This window comes from Plodia interpunctella, chromosome 20 (assembly GCF_027563975.2).
Source record: "Plodia interpunctella isolate USDA-ARS_2022_Savannah chromosome 20, ilPloInte3.2, whole genome shotgun sequence".
Lineage (NCBI taxonomy): Eukaryota > Metazoa > Arthropoda > Insecta > Lepidoptera > Pyralidae > Plodia > Plodia interpunctella.
This window is the reverse complement of record NC_071313.1, coordinates 1,976,723-1,997,690: the sequence shown is the minus strand read 5'-3', so window position 1 is coordinate 1,997,690 and position 20,968 is coordinate 1,976,723. Positions and strand designations below refer to the sequence as shown.

The 20,968-nt window shown below is 35.0% G+C and overlaps 1 protein-coding gene across 29 annotated transcripts in view; it reads left to right on the top strand.

The window, feature by feature from the left end:
* Positions 1-20,968, top strand: part of brat (brain tumor) — a 357,328-nt gene that overhangs the window by 238,846 nt on the left and 97,514 nt on the right. For 4 of the 29 annotated variants that reach the window (XM_053760347.2, XM_053760354.2, XM_053760344.1 and 1 more), the window contains exon 4: positions 12,924-12,962. The exons of the other annotated variants lie outside the window; for them this stretch is intronic. The gene's annotated coding sequence lies outside the window, so the exon portion shown is untranslated. The remainder of the gene's footprint in view (positions 1-12,923; positions 12,963-20,968) is intronic. 29 annotated transcript variants of the gene reach the window in all.

The following is a 20,968-nucleotide window of genomic DNA, read 5'->3' as shown; positions in this document are numbered from 1 at the left end:
CATAGATCCTACCTATATGTACGTATTAAGAATGCATACCTATATTTACATACCTAGGTAACCAAATTTCTCACCCCAAATAAAAAAAACTGGCAGTCATCGAGACACGAGCCTAATAAAACAATGAAAAAGAAATATCTAAAAGAACATTTTAAAGTTTTTTCTCATTTCGTGATATGGCTTAATTTGATGATAGCGAGCGAGACTGCTGTTTAACTATCTCGCTCGCACGGTACCTACCTACCTGTTTTTTTTTAATCTACCTGCGTACCATCCCCATGTGTAATCGGGTTGAGTCACACTGTGTACAGTCCTCGACAAAAATGTTATTTTTTGTTATGAGCTCCGTTTTATAAGGTTATTATGCCTGGTTTTGTTATGGTATATTTTAATGCCTTTTTGGTTTGATGCATGATGATCAATGTGGTACCGGGTCAGGTAAATTTCATCTACGCTTTGGCGTCTTTGGTATCGCCATCAGAATGTTTTATAGACAGCCCTATAGGGCTGGCCAATACAACGTTGTATCGTTGTTAGTAAAGTTTAATTCTAGAAACTTCATGACTTTTTAAATGAAACAGCGCAAATTACATACGCCAGAACAAGTTTCGATGATACATTTACTCCGATTCATTCTTGAAACACTGTAGCTTTTAGTATGATAGGATTTCCTTCATAGCCCCACTGCACATACATTTGCTAAGCTGGTTTCCCGAAAAGGTTCATTGAATTACATTAAATAAACATTCACACAACATGAAAAGTTAATTAGGTAGGTACATTCCGTGGAAACTTATAGACTTCATTATTTATTAATAATGTTTTTCCGCCTTATTTATCAGTTCTGTTGTTTAGCTTGAAATAGGATTTACTAACTTCTTGCGTAAAATCACACGTTTTACCATTTATGGCTATGTAAACATAAATGAGCATGCTATCGTCCCGCAAAAGCTAAAAATCTTTCATAAAATAATATGGAATATATATTATTTTTACTAATAACGAATAAACATTTTAATAACGAACTTACTTTAGGGCTAGCTCAATCTGTGATTTGTCCTAATTTATTTATTTGTTGCGCCGCTTCTTCTTCGCCTGCGCTTTGGAAGCCGGCAGTAGACTTAGTTTAAGTATTTTTTTTGACGTCAATAAGTGATGTATATCATCATAAATTGAATGAAGAATATAATACTATACTTTGTTAATTTCAATGATTTCAAGTATACTTGTGACATTTTTGTCGAAGTAGGTATTTACACAAAAAATAGTGGTATAAAATTGACATTATGCACGCATCTGTACAGTGTTAATGTAACGAAAACTGCGGTGTTTTGACCTCTCGATGGTTGATCTTATGAAACACGCTGTATCAATATGAACAAAACAAAATATTGTTACTTAGATTGGTGGTCTTGGGGTGACTGACCCGGAAAATTGGATCCCTGTGGTTTGAGTTCAGTTTTTTTATACCAATTTCTGCGGCCATACACCTGATACCTATACTTATGTGTAAACAAATTAATTCAAGAATATTTATATATTTATTACAATAAATATAAATATAGGTACTAAAACCTTTCATACAAATATATACATCTCTGACGAGTATAACATATAGATATATTATGATAATTATAGTACGATAACTATAAATGTAAATGACTATGAATATCATACTACAGCAGGCGCCGCATATTCGTAATACCTGTAAAAGACAAGCACTACTTGTGATTACTTTAATATCATTTTAACACTTGGTTAGCAAATATACATTGTTAATAAATAAATAAATTTATTAGGACAAATTACACAGATTGAGCTAGCCCCAAAGTAAGTTCTAGACTTGTGTTATGGGATACTTGTATAATTGCCAATTTTAAAATTGAATATTTTTGTCACTAGATGGCGATATCTAGTTTTAGAACGCGCTATCGTGTGTCGCTCAAGAAATTATATAGTGCTTTGAAATATATGAACCTCTTTTTGGCTTAACTTTTTGATCATTACACGCTTGTCACAATTCTGAAGTTTATATTTCTGTTGGACCTCACGTGTATTTTTGATAATCAAACGATTGTTCAATACTAACTCAACGATACTATATTTTATAACGTATCTATACATATATAGATAAACATCTAAAACCCGGGCCAATCAGAAAAAGATCATTTTCCATCATGACCAGACCGGGGATCGAACCCGGGACCTTTCGGTTTAGGGGCAATCACTTTACCACTGCGCCACAATACATACAGTCAACAGAACATCAGCCTTTCCAAAATCATTGAAATTAAGCAGCTATTACCTTCGCATCAAGGTCCATGCAGTGTAACGTTATGTTTAATTATTAGGTACTATAACTATGTAATTTTCATTAGCTGTACAGCCGAGGTACTATTGCCGGCCCCATACTGTCGTCGAACAGTCCGTCAAACTTTGGCACATTCGGTATACATTACTGGTTTTTCATTGCGTTAAATAAAAGCATTCGTACTATGTACACAATGTCCACGCATTCGGCATGAGTCCGAGTTTGGCGACAGTGTGGACTGAGGTGCTCTATGGGTTACGTGTTATGTTAGTGCTAAAATCAATTATTTATTACATTTGATTTCTATTTTTAAGACTAAATGTTTTTTATTTTTATATTAGCTGTTTGAGTCCCATTGCTGGGCAAAAGCCTCCCCTAACTTCTTCCACGCAATCCTATCCTTTGTGTTCTCGTGACATTCCTAGTCGAACTTTTTCATATCGTCCCACCATCTCGTCCTAGGCCTTCCTCTTTTCCTGTATCCGTCAGTTGGAATCCATGAGGTTAATCTGTATGTCCATCTCTCCGGATGCATGCGGCAGACGTGACGTGCATGACTTTGACTAAATGTAACGAATAAAAATTCGATCAAGACTCGTTATGCCGTCAAAAGCGCGTTACAACAGGAATCCACAATATAAATCACCATACAATGATACACAAATGCTCCCCGAAACTACCCTTCCGTGGAATTTCCCCACTCATAACCCTGAATCATGTAAGGTTAGGATACAAGGGATTAAAGAGTTTCCCGCAGGTCCTGGGACCGTATTATCATAAATATATAAGAGGAACCTTAATAGGATTATGTGTAGTCACGAAATGTGTTATAAGCGCTAAATTGCATTAAGAAAGATGAGACTCAAACTTACTTTCATCGATTTTTAGAGATGTGCAATGTATTTATCGAAATTATTCTGGGAAACATGTCTGAAAACTTAAATTATAAGCGTCGACGCTCGTCATTAATTGTTCTCTCTTTGACGGCTTCCAGCGCTTCCAGAATGGCAGGAAACTGCATTGGGTCGACGGTTATGGAGCAGAAGGGGAGGGCATTTGTTGCCCAGCAGTGGGACACAAAATAGGCTTTAATACTAATGTTTTTTGGAGGGACAGCCATTTTATTATACTAGAAATGTCATGACATAATATCGTCTGGGCAACTGCTGAAATACTGATTCTTACTTATGAATATTAGAGCAACTATAAAAGAAGCAAGTTATTGATAACAGGATAAATTAAATCGTACGCTTTCAGCGCCCAGACTAAATAAATCGACGGGCCATTCAACTTTTATAGGATTATTTTTCGATCGAACCTCCGACGATTTAAGGCACACATCCAATGCGTCCGACGACAAGGCATATACCGCGTTTATTCACCCAGATGAACAAAGGGAATTTTTTCATTATCTATACTATTATTATAAAGAGTTAGGCGTTTGTGAGTTTGTATGTTTGAGGCGTTTAATTCTTTCGCCTAGAAAGGTACATTATTCAAAATTGTTATAGGCTATATATCATCTCAAATTCCCACGGGAACGAAGCCCCGGGCATCATCTAGTAATCTATACAACTGAGTAATTGAGATCGAGGTAAAAAATAGGAGACTAAAATTCTACCTTCATCCCCTAGCGCCTATGGTGGAATAAACCATTTAGCTCATATTAGGTTTTTTATACTACCTAGCAGCAAAATGGCGGCTCACCTGATGGACCGGTTTTGAAGCTAATAATTATGACGGCCTTGCTATGAGATTCAGATAAAACTATTTTTATCTGCAGTACAGGTTCCAGGGTATACTAAGTGTGTTCTCAAGACATCGTTCATTTATTCACGGCGCATTATTTTGAGATAAATGCTATGTTATTTCTAACATTCACTATAACAAGCATTTTAGTACCAGCCGTCGCCAGCGCGCTTCCATGGAAGATAACAGAAAAATAGTAATGGTCTTCTATAGTAATAGCAACTAAGTCTTAAAAGGACTGCCTAATTGTGAATACAATATTTTCATTCTGGAATGATTTGGAAATTGTCCTTCAGCGCTTTCGGCTCATAGCATTTTTTAAATCGGTGCTAATGGATCGGCACCTTTAAGCTGAGTTTTTTTTTCTTCAGCTCGTAATCTGAGAGGAGCCGTGTCAGGGCATTACGTCACTAATGCATTTTAAGATGGGCCGTTCAGCCCTTGTTCGCTTAAAAAATATTGCCGTGCGTGTTACAGAATATTCCCAAAAGTGTATGCGCGGAATATTCTAGATAAATGAGGATTGCGATGTTATGACGCCAGACTAGAGCAGCATAAGAATATGATGATCGCGTATTTTGACTTTGACAATGACAGGTCTTCCATGACAATTGACATTGACATGTGCACCGGCAACGGCTCGTTTTGAATCTGTGATTACATGGTTATGATCTCTCTTTCGTAGTTTATTTATCGAAGGTAGTGGCGCCGTTTACTCTTGAGTTTTGTGTAAAATGCCCCTATTGACTGTCTTTGTCGCTTTTTGTTTTATTTATCACTTAACTCAACTAAGAGTGACATCATATTTCCATGAATCAATGGCGTTGTCCAAGGTATTAAAAAAAATAGGCTATTATTTGTTTAACTACTCAGTTCTGGCATGGCCCGATCGGACTGCGATTGTAGTCTTTATTATCTCGTGACTCGAAGGGAAAAAATTATCTTGTATTTGTAATTCATAATTGATATAGTAAAAATTTGAAAACAACTCAGATTTATGAACTGATGATAAAATGCAGTTTTTGGAGAGAAAATTGTAGCCCTTACTTCATGCAGGCGGCCGGCCGTAAAATAACAACCAATTTTTTTTTATCAAGCGGATCTCGGGCTTCATGGCGCCACATGCAAGAGGATTCACTGCAGCTGTGTTTAATCATAAACTCGTCACTGCGCCGGAGTTAGTCGTTACTCTATAAATAAACGCAAGTCATGAATGCCCTTAACCCCCCGTTTAAATGAGCAACGGAAACGGGGCTATTTCAGTTAGTTAAAATAAATTGAACGTTAGTTGGAAAGTTTACGCGCCCACATTTCACCGTCTTCCGTTCGAGACAAAAGTTTTAAATTGTTTATCGAAATTCTACAGTTAAACAAAGATTGGATCTTAATTGATCTATTTTATGGACTGTTGATCGTGTCTTCTGTTCATTTCGCTGACGCTAATTACTTTCATACTGACTCTGTGTCTTTGCGAATGCGTAGTATCGACATGGAATTAAACTTTGTTAGGAACTAAAGTAAGATAGTGTTTCCTTGTCTCTCACAGCATATAGAAGGAAGTCCTTGTCTCTCACACCAGATAGCGCTTGTCGAATGCCCTAACAACTGGACGATGTCTCTAATTTGATGATTTTCATACGTGATTTTAATTTTTCGCTTCCTCTGGGGCACGACAATTTCTGATATCAAATATTATATACGCGATATTACGATTAAAGGTGAATGAATTAATTAAAATTCAATTTAGAATTATATATATATTTCTTAATTTACTTAAAACCAAGTCTCCATCCGACTTCCAAAGCGTAGGTGAAGAGGAAGCGTAACAAACTTCACCGACGCCTTTTCCCGTAAACGTCAATACGGGTAGAAAAGTTAAAGCTAAAACTTCAGAATCCTATTTTATTCTTTAACACACGACATGAAAGAATGACCCAAACTTTATCGCAATGCGTCACGATTATCACATAGAGAGATTTTAAGACGGTCTCATGTTTATGTTAAGATGTGAGATAGTGCTGGGAAGTTAGGAGAGTTCACGCTCCCTAGAGGGCGCTACTGCGCAGTTTATTTCAATTTTTGTTTAAAGAACATGAGGAAAACATTGACGATACCGTTTAATTTAGACTCCGTTTTTTTTAACATGTGTTTACATGTTAAAAAAATGGAGTGTAGATCCTATGGTCCTAATATATAAACATTTTTAACAATACATGAAATGGGTGCTAAACGTTTGAAGTGTCTGTGTATCTGTCTGCTCCCAAAATGGACGGCTGAATCAATTTAACATGTTTTGTTTGTAAGGGAGTATTCTTAGCCATGACCGAGAGCCATGGTGAGTATCGCATCAAAATTCGTCGCTTAGTTTCAAAGGTCTAAATTGTGACTACATAACACAAACTCATTTTTGTATTTATTTATTTTTTTGACATTAGAAAGTTGTCAACAAGCGCATCAGTTTTAGGTTTTCTATCGACAAGGATTTTTACAGTTAAAGTAAAGCTCTCAGTAGGTGCTTTAAATATTGAATAATAAATTCTGTTTAAATTCTAAGCATACATAGGGACAGACAGCGGGACGCGACTTTGTTTTATACTATGTAGTGATATTATAACGTTCATTCATCTCCAACCTTGTCCATCCGAAAGGAAAGCCAGTGCCCCAGCAGTGGGGACGTTTAAATGACTGTTGATGATACAATGTGGATCATAGTATGAAATATACCGTATTTTTAATATTCGATCAAGATTCATATTCTTACATACATCAAATATTGTAAACAAATCTTTCAGCTGGAGATGGAAGAGGTTCGAAAAAATTTTCATAAATCAATTCGAACATTTACTTACGACAGGAAAAATCGCCTTTCGCAGTCCATCTTCAATAGGAAATGATAATCTTATATTATTATTTGGGTTGAATGGGCACGCCAAGAAAATAGATTTTCCTGCCCTCGACATTTATATAATTCGTTCAGTCGCCTTTGAAAAAATATGTTTCTTTCGATTAGCGGTTACCTTTGTTCGATATTAAGTAATATTCGTTCAAACATTTTTCTCTTTTGTGGCGCCCAATTCTTACGTAATAGAAGTTCACTTCGAAATTGATTTAAAGATCGATTTGTTCAATTGATTTGTGATTTTCTAAGAATGTAAAAAACTATGCTAATCTAATCATTAAAATAAATGGAAGACAATAGATGAAACGCGGGAATTCAAAAATCAAATCATTTATTCGATATAAAAACCGAAATAAAAACATTAAAAGATGTCTGTCTTGTTAGAACAATTTAGAAAAAATAAAAAACTTTTTTTTTCTAAATTGTTGAAATTTCTTCACAAAACTGGCTGTAATTAACATAATGCATACCCAAAATTTCTAATTTCCTCCTAGAAATTTACTTAAAGTAAGTTTACGTGAAGTATATGGGCCAAATAAACCACTCAACCCGAAATTTATTCCCAGCGCACCTGATACATAATGCATTCCATCTTAACCCTAAAACTTCGTTCTAAATTCACTGTAGGTCTGCACAATTTAAATCACAATATGCCAAGTGTGATATGGGACGGCTGCCTGTGACAGGGCCTTGTCCTCTTGCGTTTTATCACGCAAGTTTTGGTACTGAATAGCCTTTATGACTGTTGGATTTTTTTAACATATCAAGTACGCTTGTTAAGGGTTTGACCCCTCTCATGTTTCTTCGATATCGGACGTGTCATTCAATATTTATTGGCTAAGTTTTTATTGTCTCGCGTTATTTCAGACTTATAATTGAGTAGATTTAAACAATATGTATTTGTTGGGATGGCCCTATTATTTGACCTTGCGACCGAAATCGCATGAATTGTATGACATTTTCTTGACATTTTTTTCAAAAGTATCGATTCACTCTATATGCCATATACATACATTACGTTTGTTCCTGTGTACACGTGTCCCCATCGCACGCGATTTAGCAAAGCAATTCTGAAGTATGAGCTCATAAATTTATGTAGGTTAATAACTGTTAACTATCAAGAAGTTGAGAACCATGCTAGTCCTTAAAATTATGAATATTTAAAAAACTGGTTCGTTATTAATACAGTTTAACCGCCTGTGGTAATTAATGCAACCGTTACATGTACATATTTCATGAAAGAAAATAAACGCACGTGTTCTCTTTGTCAAAATATGAGTCGTATGGCTCAAACAATGGTGCGTATCGCCGGTTATATTAGACGTAAAACGGAGCGTTTCAAACCTTATTTCCAAGGTATTTTGGTCATAAGGACTGCGTCTTTTATTCTGTATTAATGTTGGACATAACCTGTTTTTATTCTGTCACGAGTAGTGATGTGACAGCTTCGATAAGACTCATTTATACTTTGGGTAAATAAAAATTAGTACTTATACTAACGGCTCGGATATATATATATATATATATATATATATATATATATATATATACTATACTATATAATTATACACCTTCCTCAGATATCACACTATCTATTTGAATTTATCGCATTCATAGTTCAACTTTTGTTATAATAACTATGTAATCATAATGTTATATCATATCTTGGGTTACTTACAGTAAAACATATTAAATTATTAAATGTTTTACTGTAAGTAACCCAAGCTAAATGCTTGGGTATATATATAGCTTCATGAATCAATGTTTTCCTTACATTATATGTATTAATAGGTTTCCCAAATACTTTGATTAATGACCAGAAGTAATGTATGACATTGAATGTACACACGATTACTGCAGCGTTGCGTGATTTCATTGTAATTCTTCATGTTTCGCCTTAACCTCGTTTACCTCAATTTAGCAAAATATTTCGCGCCGTTTTTATAAATCGACTCGACTCGAGTCTGTGTTGAATTGAAATTGAGGACGATTTTTTGAAATGCAGCATTTTCAGTTCTTTGAAATCTGATTCTACATTTTTTTTATACGGTTACATTTGCGAAATATTATTAAATATTACTTGCACCGAACGCTATAAGGCTGGATGCAGGCCGCGTCCAACTGGTCTTGTATCTCGTTGGGGGAGGCCTATGTCGAGCCGTGAACTCATTGCGACTGAAATGATAACGATTTTAATAAGTTCATTTCGATTAGTCCAAGCCAGAGATATTTATGTACACGCTGAGTATTTCCCAATTTATTACCCATTTTTTGGATTGCCACTTTTTGAGAATAAACTGGGAAAATATCGAGCATTGTCTCTGAGGATATAACTTTGCCTCTTTTTCATATTAAAATATCTTTTGGAGGATAAGTATCCTCCAAAAGATATTTTTAGCAATTTTCATTTATATTTATTAGTGTCAATGCAGTCCTCCCTAAACACATCCAAATGTATGCAGACAGATTCGGATGAAAAAAAAAATCCGTCTGAACCGAGCGGGATATTTAAATTAAATGTCTGGTTTAAACAATGGCTGATGTCAGTCCGGCCATGGTCTTTGTTATGGAAAAATTAGAGATGGGTTGATGTCGACTTTAATATCGATAAAAATCTCACCCTTCTATCATGTTTCAATTTCTGATAATCAATTGCTCATATAGAACTAGTGAGATAAAAGTATCTAAATTAATTTTCTTAATTAAAAATCTTTTTTTTGTCATGTTATTTTTTTCAGATTTCCATTTTATACTCTTGTTTCGTTCTCGGCGCCAGTTCATAGTTTTAATCTTTAATACATTCAATAGGGGACCAAATAATGTTTGAAAATTGTTGAAAATATACAATAGTAATATCCCGGTAGGCTATTGTTTCTACTGGGTTTAGAATCCTGGATGTTGAAGAGTTGTCCGGGAGGATAGTCTCCCGTCAATTTTTATTCAGTTGGCTTTAGTATCTATAACACCATAATTACATTTCCAGCACTTGGTAATGGTAATTACAGAGAGCCAATTCTGAAACGCTTTGATAGTGGTATTAATTCGAATATATCGAAGACAGGCATTGATAATTAACAGAATATCCTATAGACCAACTATGGTATTGAGTGTAAAATGATTCATTGTTTAAGTCATATTTTCATGACGTAGAATGGGAACTGTATTAAATGAATATATATCACAAACTATTTATTTATCTAATGATAAGGCTTTACACTAAAAAGTCGTAATATACTTGGAGTCATCTTAATATATATTTTGGTAAGTAAAATATATCAAAAAATACATAAATTATATATTAGGTCCAAGCATATTAGTAACTCTTCTTATATCTTTGTCGCGGTAATAGCGTAGGTTCGCATTGAATTTGGTTAGGTTTATATGATGGTGACTGTACGAAAAGGTGGTTTCCGTTTTGGAGATCGCTGTCGTAAACTATCATATGGAATTTCGTCTCGTTATTCTATAAATAACATGGCTATTTCTAAACTGAAGCTACGCAGCGTGGCACGAAGTAATTTGTCGAAGATTAATTACTGGGAAGAATTTCTTCTTGTGTAAAGTTTGCGGAACGATTCTTGTTACACAGAGTATACGAGACTATATTTTGTCTACCACAAAGATAAATTTCACTAAACAATGATTAATTTCTCTCTCACTCTCTCTCTAATCTAAGCGTTTTCCTGTTGTTCGCTCCTCTGCCCATAGCAAAAAATTCATAGTGTGTTTTTCATACAAACTTTCATCCCCCATTGCCCCCAGGTCCTAGGAGTTGAATTTTAACAAAAATAGAAACAAAGTCATTGCGCCTGGAGCTATATTTGTACTAAATTTTATCAAATCGGTCAGAAATAGTATACAATCACGCAACAAATGCATTTTAAATTTAATACGACAAAAGTATCAAATGCATATATATTCTATAAAATGCACAGAAAATAAAACTTGAACTAGCATTCAGTGCGCGTTCGGAACTCTTATATATATACTAGTATTTATTCCAACCACTTTCATTGATAGCTTGCTTGAAGCAATAGAACAGATTCGCTGTTTACTGATTAAAAATAGAGTATTATTTTTGAAATCCCGTGTTCCAGGTGAGGGAAATACCACCTGTTACTGAATATTTCCGTCTACGAGTATGTAATAGCTGTTCGTAGATTTGAATTTAAGACGCGATGTTATAACAGATAACCTCTCTCTCTCTCTCTCTCATTTGAACATTTTAAGTCTATGCCAAGGGTTCACTTCTCTACTTTCTTTTCTACGTTTGTTAGACTATCAGATGTCTCTCTTTTTATCCCGTAGTCACCTCGTACGACGCCCACGTTAGAATATGTAGAGCTCCAATTTATACTTATTTTTATATGATTTTGTGTAATTAATCTTAACAATTAATTTTGTGTCAGTTATTGAAAACAAGTAATATTAGTAACCTAAAAGCGATGAAAACTAAATTACCTCAAAAATTGAGATCAAAAGTAAACAGCGCGTAGGGAACGTAAGACACAATCTGTCAACCATAAACAATTTTACCAGCGACAAAAACACGGCCGGAGTGGGGATTTCCTCCTACCCGCAGATTAGCAATGTTAGGCTCTGAGCACATAGACCTCACACGTCTACACACTTAATCCTATGTTTATGGTCGCCACCAGCGGATGTAGCGGATGTGATCGTTTCCCCTTCGTCCTCTTTGATAAGCAAACTTACTTAGTGACAAGAAAATAATTTTTCGTTGTTAAGTTGTAATTGAGTAATTTTTCTATTTTTGTAATTTTGTGTTTCATTGTTTTTTGCCTACATTTGGATTAGTATTGGTGAATACAGGGAAAATAATTGATTGTTAATTTCATTAAAAATTTGGCTAACGTCGTCGCTTTTTTAATTTTTCAATAAAAAAAAAACCTTCTCACTACAACACTGTCAAGTTTTTAGTAATCAGGTGTCTACACAAGTAGTGTTTAACTTCGAGAAATGGCACTTGAATTTTCATTTTGTTTTCACTATTCCAGAAGGTACATTCTATAACCCGAAAGCGTTTCTCTTTTTACCTTGCACTTCACTTGTACAATTTCATAGAGCTTACCTTTAAGTTAACTTACTTTGCGTCAACGTTGACAGATGTTGAACCGTAGTTACTGCTCGTAAAGTAAGGGATAAGGTGGTATTTATTGCATTCATATTTTGTTGTTTGTCTCTCTGGTGGCACATTTTATCCTTTGTATACATTTAGATACCGTAGTTTTCCTGTGAATTACACAGTTTGTACTTCAACGTGTTTATATATATATATATATATATATATATTCGTGTTTTCATTGATAAAATCCTAAGACGTAAATCCACACTTCTATAATATCTATAAATGTTAAATAGTGTAGATGACTTGATTTTTATTTTGGTAACCGTTCGAACACCCATATATTAATAGAAACGCAAAATACTGTGATAATGACAATGCTTTCAAAGATATGACAAAAAAAATTGCACATTTTTGGACTCGTCCAAACGCTCCGTACTGAATGATGCTCTAACGTCACAATGAGCAATCACTTAGCGAAAACGCTGTTTGTTCGACAGCTGCCTTATTTGCGTTTATGATGGCGACTTCTCTATATAAGTAGTTAAAAAATTTAAAGTTTTTCATGATGTTCGAGTTCATTTTTACAATTTTTTCAATTTTCTATAGTATGTTTTTATCTAAGAGCACACATATTGTTTGATGCTTGTAGTTTGTAGCTTTGGTAAATATCATTTAATTTAAGAATACAATGTGAAAAAATGCCTGTGAAGGCCTAATTTCTGAATAAATGATTTGATTTTGATTTTTACAATTTTCTGACCTTGTTTGTCATCTAACCCTATCGCGTATGTTTAAAAAAAGTCATTGATGTAATTTTTGGTGTGGAATTATTTATTAATTATTAAATTTAATAATTAATTATTAAATTTATTTTACAGGTAAGCATCTACTTCAACTATCAACAAAGTGTTAAGTCCGTAAGTTTATCATGCATTATTCTATTATATTATTTCTCTGAGCAAAAACGAATTCATGCTTAAATTTATTACTAGCTGAAAATTAGAAATTTCGGGATGACTTTTAAGTTGATTCGATTTTGCCCGTGGCTCGATCCGCGTGAATTTCCCACGGGAACAGTTATTTTTCCGGAATGAATGGTATCCTATGTTCTCTTCCGTGCTCTTAAACTACCATATATGTAAATTCGAGAGAATAGGTAACAAACAAACCTACATTGCCTTTTATTATATAAGTAATGATTACGATATTTTACTCTCGTCTTTCAATGGAAACCGTTTTTGAACTAATAATGTATGTGTTTCGTCCAATATGACCTTTCTATCCGTTACGATATATGACGTACATTCGTTGATGTTGGCACCATCGCGGGCACGTGGGCAAGTGCAGCAGTCTACGTGATACGAATGCCGCCTATTGGCGGCTATATATCAGTAAATACTTCGCCAAACTATGGATCCGGCAAACACTGCTGGTGATTCGTTGCGGTAAATAAAAGCTCTCATACAAACCACGTGTCGGAAACTGTATTAGTTGGGCAATAGTGAACTGCCATGTTTTGGTCAAATCCCACTTTTCCTGGATCCTAACTTTTAGTTTGTTATTCAGTTATTTTTTTATATTTTAATCTTTCCTCTTCATATTTCGGAATCTTTCAATAACTTTCTCTCATTTGATCGTTAGACGTATTTCAGAGTTTAGAGAGTCTAGTTTTTCTTCAGCCGTTAAGGCTTCTGAAGTCAGAATCCACTTTCCACCATTTCTTGTTTATTACGCGCGGTCTTCAGAATGTTTAATTATCTGGTTTAGTTGTCTCCAGGTTACGAATTGTAATACTTATTAGGTTACTTTTCTGAAGATCCGCTGATTGATCCGATGAGCTTGTTATCCGCAAAATATTACACAAACACATTTAGTAGTAGTAGTAGGTTGCACCAACAATTTTGTTTTTAACGTGACATTTAACGTAACGTAACTTTAAACATGCGCGCCGCCGCCTTTTGTAAATTATTTGTTTTCTCAGTCCACTCCAGTAATTTTATAATCACTTTATTCTACGAAAAATAAGTAGACAAGCACAATAAAACACACACGCACCGCGGCGGGCTCATCACGAGGAATAATCAGAAACTTGGAATTAATATTGACACAAATCTAGATAGGAAAACGTCGGGTGTTGACGATATGGCCTACATGTCGATTACATTTTCCATACTTACAGAAACCATAGCATCTCTAAAACCCTATTATCCACTGAATCGCGTAATAGTTAAACAAATAGAGAGAATATTCAACAAAGACCTTACCATAACAGTGGATTCTATAACAGCATTATATAATGCTGCTACTTGTATTGACAGGCAGAGTTTGATTCAAAGTGCTCTATAACGGAGATATAAAGGAAATATGTTACATATTACCCGCCGTGTACCAAATTTCATAACAATCCGTCCAGTAGATTTTGATAGATTTTCCTCACAAATATTCGCATATTTATGATATTATGCATATTTAGTAGAATATTGTTCGTACAAAAATACCTTCTGTGCTGTTTCTAACGCGGACGAAGCCATAATATTTCATTCAAGACCAAGAAATACTCTCTCTTTTATTCTGGCGTTTCACTCTCAGGCCTTGATGCTCAGAAGCCGTCAGTCGGCTGGCCTGACGTCTATCTTCTTTGGGAAATCTATTAAATTTTTTTATCTCTTATTCGCCTTCTATAACATCCAAAATATGTCACTACATATTTTGGATCACTACCCTATTCTAGGGCGGGAAGCAAACGCCACTTCTAGCTGGACGAACTAAGAAACTCCACACAGTAATGCCACCTCCATACTGTCACCAAACTCGGAGACATGCCGACGTGAATGCGTGAATATTGCGTAATTAGTAGGAGTGCTTTTATTTAACGCAATGAGAAACTAGCAATGTATAGCGAATCCGTCAAAGTTTGACGACAGCGTGGAGCTGACGTAACATTTATATCGCGCTGAAGCAAACAAAATCCTCGCGTTTCGCATCGAACACACATATTTGCACTTGCACTTGGCTACGTTATGTAGTGCGTAGTGATAGTGACATTGCGCAATGCAAGCGAGGAAATAATACGTGATGACCGTAGAGTTCACTTAGTGTCTCGGTGGCGCAGTGATAAAGTGAACCGAGAGGTCCCGAGGTCGATCTCCGGTCTGGTCATGATGGAAAATGATATTTTTCTGATTGGATCGGGTCTTATCTATATATGTATTTGTTATAAAATATAGTTTCGTTGAGTTAGTACATACATACATACATCACAAGTAAAATAAAAGGTTGTAAAATTGTCATAAATGAGACAACTCGACAATATAATTATCAAGTATCAACCTTTATTATACAACCAGCACGTTAGTCACACACGATTCCGCTTTTGTAGCAAGATTGTTTTTTCTCATAACTAGGATATGCTTATTTGAAATTGTTTATCAGCAGTTGTACATAATTACATCATATAAGGTCTTGTGTCGCTTGTAGTTCCGTTTGTGTTAGCTAAAAATGTCTGAATACTCCGAGCTCGTTAGATTTTTTGTTCGTATATTCGTGCTTTCACATTTTAATTAACAATTACTGGAAAATAATGAATCGATGTAAACATCATTTCGTTTGCAATATACTATATATTTACATTTATAAAAATAAGTTACGTCTGTCTGTATGAACGCGATAAACTCAAGTGCTTAACTACCAAACGGATTTTTGTACGGTCATCATATATATTGTGATTTCTGAGTCAGGTTTAGGTGTATCAATTATTACTTGGATTAAAACCCGAGCGCAACCAAAAAACCTATCGAAGTGAAACCACCTGGGTTCCGACGGCTGAAGAAGGAACCGGGAACACGCTCAGATTAGAGAGAGAGAGAGAACTAAAACCATCAGTATATAATTGTTTACCGCCAACCACAATGTTCTTTTTTTGTTTACAGTAAAAATAACATACTTATATAAAGATTTTTTAAAAATTGTCAGGTTTCTTGCCCTCTACCACTGAAATATAAAATCGTAATAAACTCTAAAAGGAGACGTTTATTGAAATTCGTCAGGAAACCTCATCATTATGCGGCCCGCCATCTTGGTCGGGTAAAAACCGAAACAAGTCATTAACATTACGATAATTCAATGGACGGAAGTGGCTTGGTCTCGTGCTATGGTGTTTTCGAAAAAGGATGGTGTAACAAAAGGCTACATTTTGAAAAATCATTTGGAACAGTTATTATGTTAAAACTCTATAGTTAACAATGTTTACTCTATTGCCAGGCAAATAATCCTCATTTCCTCTTGTCATTTGATCCTGAGGCACTCTCGACGGCATACAGCCAGACTGTTCAAATAATTGTACTTAAAATAACCGATAGGGTTTTCGTCCACCTAAATTCAGGAGATTTTTCAATCATCGACAGCCATTTCAACGTACCCACTTCTGGGCACAATGGGGCACAGGACTTCCTTATGGATGGATAAAGAATATGGGCTATGACCAACTACGCGGGTCCTTTGTGGAATTATACAATCGGAACCAACGGCTTTACGTGCCTTACGAAGCACGGAGGAGCTCAAGATAAAAATTTTTTGTCACCCATCCACTGACCCACCATTGTGAGAGTGTTAACAGCCACTAGTCTTAACCACTGCGCAATTGAGCATAGGACATCGTTAAATATTATTTATATATCCTCAAAATTGAAAAAAGTTAATAACGTTTGGATATTCAGATTCCTCTCAAATCTCCCAGCTAATCCCCAAGGTTCTCAACCCTTGCATAATTCAAACGCTATTTAAGATCATTTTATAAAATTCTCCATTTCACCACTGAAACCGCCAATCTTGAAGATTTTAATAATAAATCTGGAGCGCTCAGGATTTCCAAAAACGAAATACTTATACCGATACTGTTTATCGACTGTAAACACTCGTTATATAGGCACATAAAAGACTGGCTCTAAATTCATCTTATAATGCCTTTCCATTACTGGAGGTAGCCATCTCCTTTGCGAAGCCATATCTGTCCATCGTCAAGCGAAACGGCTCTGGTTTTATACATGAGATTTCTACATCTTTTTCCTTTCAAATCTCTTCATAGACCTGTCAAATATCTCACAGATACGGAGCTTCATTGTAACTGACTAGCCCTAATTCTTTGACCGAAAAAACAGCTAAGCAGCCATCTTTTTCTAGCTTATTGTTTAAAGTGTCAATTACAATACAATCCTCGTTATACTAACCCGAGGTCCTCTCATTCAGGGTTAATGCTCTCTGTGTCAGGCATCTGTACGCAACGTAGACGGGTAAAGGTGACTTTACAATACGTCCAGTTTTAGCCACGTAATTATTTTGGTGGTCTAACAGTCCTTTGTTCGGATCCCACTCATGCACATGTTTTTAGACCAATCTAACACCAGCACACTATAGCTGTACTCAGATGCCGACGCGAATTAATGAACATACCAAAGTTTGTGTGAGCTTTTATTTACCACAATGAAAAACCACCAATGTACGCCGAATCCTCCAAAGATCGGGGAACTGTTTTGTAACAATGAGATTGCCACTTGTATAAGAAATCCGAAGTTGACTAACTGTGAACTAGTAAGTATAAAAATAAGGCTATTTACAGATCATTTCAAATATTGTCAATAAATTCGATGTCTTACAATGAAGGGAGAAAACCCAGAACCTTAAATGGTAACATTGAAGGAGTCCAAAACTGAGCCAAACAGTTCACTCCTAGTAGGACCGTAGTCAATTCTGGCCCGGAGTATTTTTATCCGATGTTTATCAATGATGACATTCAGGGGTCATCCGAAGTGACAAACACTGTAGGTACTCCACTTATGGCTAAACAACTCACCTGGTTCTAAAATGGTGGTAATATTAAAATAAAGACACCATATTAAAAGATATACTTTATCATAATAGGGTAAATTTGAAACTCAATGACGCACCAGCGCATCGTAAGATAAAACTATGCTATATTGCCATCATAAATCGTAAAGCTCAATTTAGTTAATCTGTATTACGCACCTATCTGCATAGTAAAGAAACAGTATCTTGCTAGTACCACCCTAGATTGTACAATTTTCATGAAGAAACTGGACGAGCAATGGTCTAACTAAAGTATGTGTTAAAGATATAAGATAAGATTGAGCATCCAAAGGTTGGCTGGAAATAATTGCGTTTGCGATAAGTCTGCCTTTGCGCTCATTTGTGCTTGAATATCTTATGATTCTACTGTATATGGTGCAAAAAAAGTTCTTCTATCTCATGGTGGGCATGGCAACCACATGAAATATTTCCATTAGGAATGAATTCAATTTCTTTACGTCAATATCAGCTAAACTAGCAATGTCTAGCTGGGCTAGTGGTAATGAAATAAAAAGAAATACTGAGCGCGCTTTATTCAGAATCGTGACGCAACTAAACGTCGATCACAAAAAGGGCATGCTTTGCCTCTTCCTTTCTATACACTGGTTTTTTATAGCCACGCTTGATTAATAATCCACAGGATTTATTCCTGTGTCAGGTTGAAAAATATAAAAAAAAATGACACGTCACATCATCCGAACCCCGAATCACAGTCTATTCAGTGCCACAATAGGACTTCGAGCATTTATAATTCAAAAGAGACTTTATCGTGACGGCGCTAAGTTCATTTTGGCCTACCCTCTTTTTATGTAAACGCTGATAAAGTGTTTTCGACTTTATTTGGAGCGTGTCAAAGGTAAAATTAGGTTAGTAGGGTTTATTATGGAATTTCAATATGGCTGCCAAGGAAAGGATGCGTCGGGCGTTCAGGACATAAAAACGTAGATGTGGGCGGTCGATTGAAGATGTTTCAACAAAATTTAGCTTCAAGGAATAGAAGTTTATGATTCACGAAGGGATATTTCATGAGGTCGTTCACTATAAAGATGAATTGATTCTGGTAAACATCTTTTGAACGGTATATTAAAAGAGATAATGCAGGAGATTATTGTTCCTGTCTCAATGTCTTAAATGAATTTATGCAACATGTCAAATGACAGTTACAATATATCTAGCAGCTACATTATCGAATAAAAATTCTTGCAATAAAATATATAAAGAGCCATTTGTAAAGAATCACGAACGGAAACTTAACACATGAAAGCTTAAACCACCATCCTATTAAATTAAATATGCACTTCATAAAGCGAATTCGATTGTGTTTATTTTAAAAAAATCAAACTTATTTTATTATGGAAATCGAGTCAAGATTCAATACCTTAGGTTTGACTTGCGTTTTTGAATTTAAATATGTCTCTTTCTGATCTATGCGGTCTGAATGTTTAATATTGTTAGTCCTCGCAATGTGTTAGACCACCATGCTTTTAAATGCGAATGTAACATTATCTAATAGGATGACACAAAACCTGTCGCAATCGACCATGTTTTATGTGATGGTAATAAAGATGAAGACGTATCAACTGAAGCAGACGTATAGTGCAGTACAGTGTACTCTAATAAATGCAAGTGTTTAGATAGGAATGAAAAATATTTTAGAAATTCAATAAAGAAATTGAGCAAGTGCGCAAATAATCTTATTGTCATACCAAATTTTATGAATCTAACCCAAAAGCCCTATATGTTTTGACTCTATTGTGAAATCGCAAAGTGCATAAACGTTTCATTTTTCTCAGCTGATCTATACATATAATAAAACTATATAAGTAGGCTGTCTCTACACTGGAGATATTATAGAAATGTAATCATTGGTTTCTACGGGGCTATTAGAAGTCAAAACAATGTGTTTTAGAATTTTCGTCTGTAGGTTAGTTTGCGCATCACGCAAAAACTACTGAAAGGAATTTGATACGGTTTTCACAGCTGTATACGCTGATAGTCTAACTTAAAATCTGATATAGGTTTAATCGCGATACGTTGCTTAGAAACCGAGATATTTACAATAATAAGTTATGACGAGATAAAACTAGTTATTTGAATAAATTTCAACTTGATAACTATTTAACATTCCCGAGAAAAAGGAGACAGATCTGCATCAGTTCAGTCTGACAGATGTACAACGAATTACAACGTTACAGGATTATTATTAATTCAATTTTTAATTTTTGAGATACGGAACCCTAAAGACATGAGGGTAATTTACAGAGACTGGTTTGTTATTCTTCAGTTGTCGTTTTTGCTAGCGTCACACTATAGCTCTGTTTGTTGTGGATATTGAGAGCACGAAACATGATATCTTAATGGAATAACACCACAAATTCGCACCATACCTCTTTACTGTACACACGTTGAAGCTTGAGTATTAAAGATGATATTACTAGAAGCACTTACAGAGGTACTTGTAATTTAAATTGCTTTTGAACTCAATAGCTCCAGTAGATTCTGCTTAAGTTGAGTCATAATAGTCTCTCGATGGTTTTTCAATGGCAGTTCTTATTGTGTGTTAATCAAAAGTTGATTGTTGCTTGACGATGTCGATTCTGAAGGATACGAGCTTTATATCAGAACATCACACACATAAATGTAATTAGTGTCATACTACATATATAAAAAGAAAATAAGTACAAAAAGTACTACTCATTTCTATAGACATTTTAATTCATTTCCAGTAGTCACGCGAAAGAAGAAAGGAAAAAAGAGGCTCTGGCGTGTACGAAGATATATAATGTATATAATATAATATATATATATATATATATATATATATATATATATATATATATATATATATATATATATATATATATATATATATATATATATATATATAATATAATGCATATACATATTCTGCTTAGATCAAGCCATAATATTGTGTCAATGGTTTTTCAATAGTAGTGTTAGTTTTCAATCAGGTGGGCCGCATGCCTGTTTGCCTACTTAGTAGTATAAAAAAATAGTAGTTTTTGTATGATGTGCACGGGTTTTCAACCTTCATGGATCG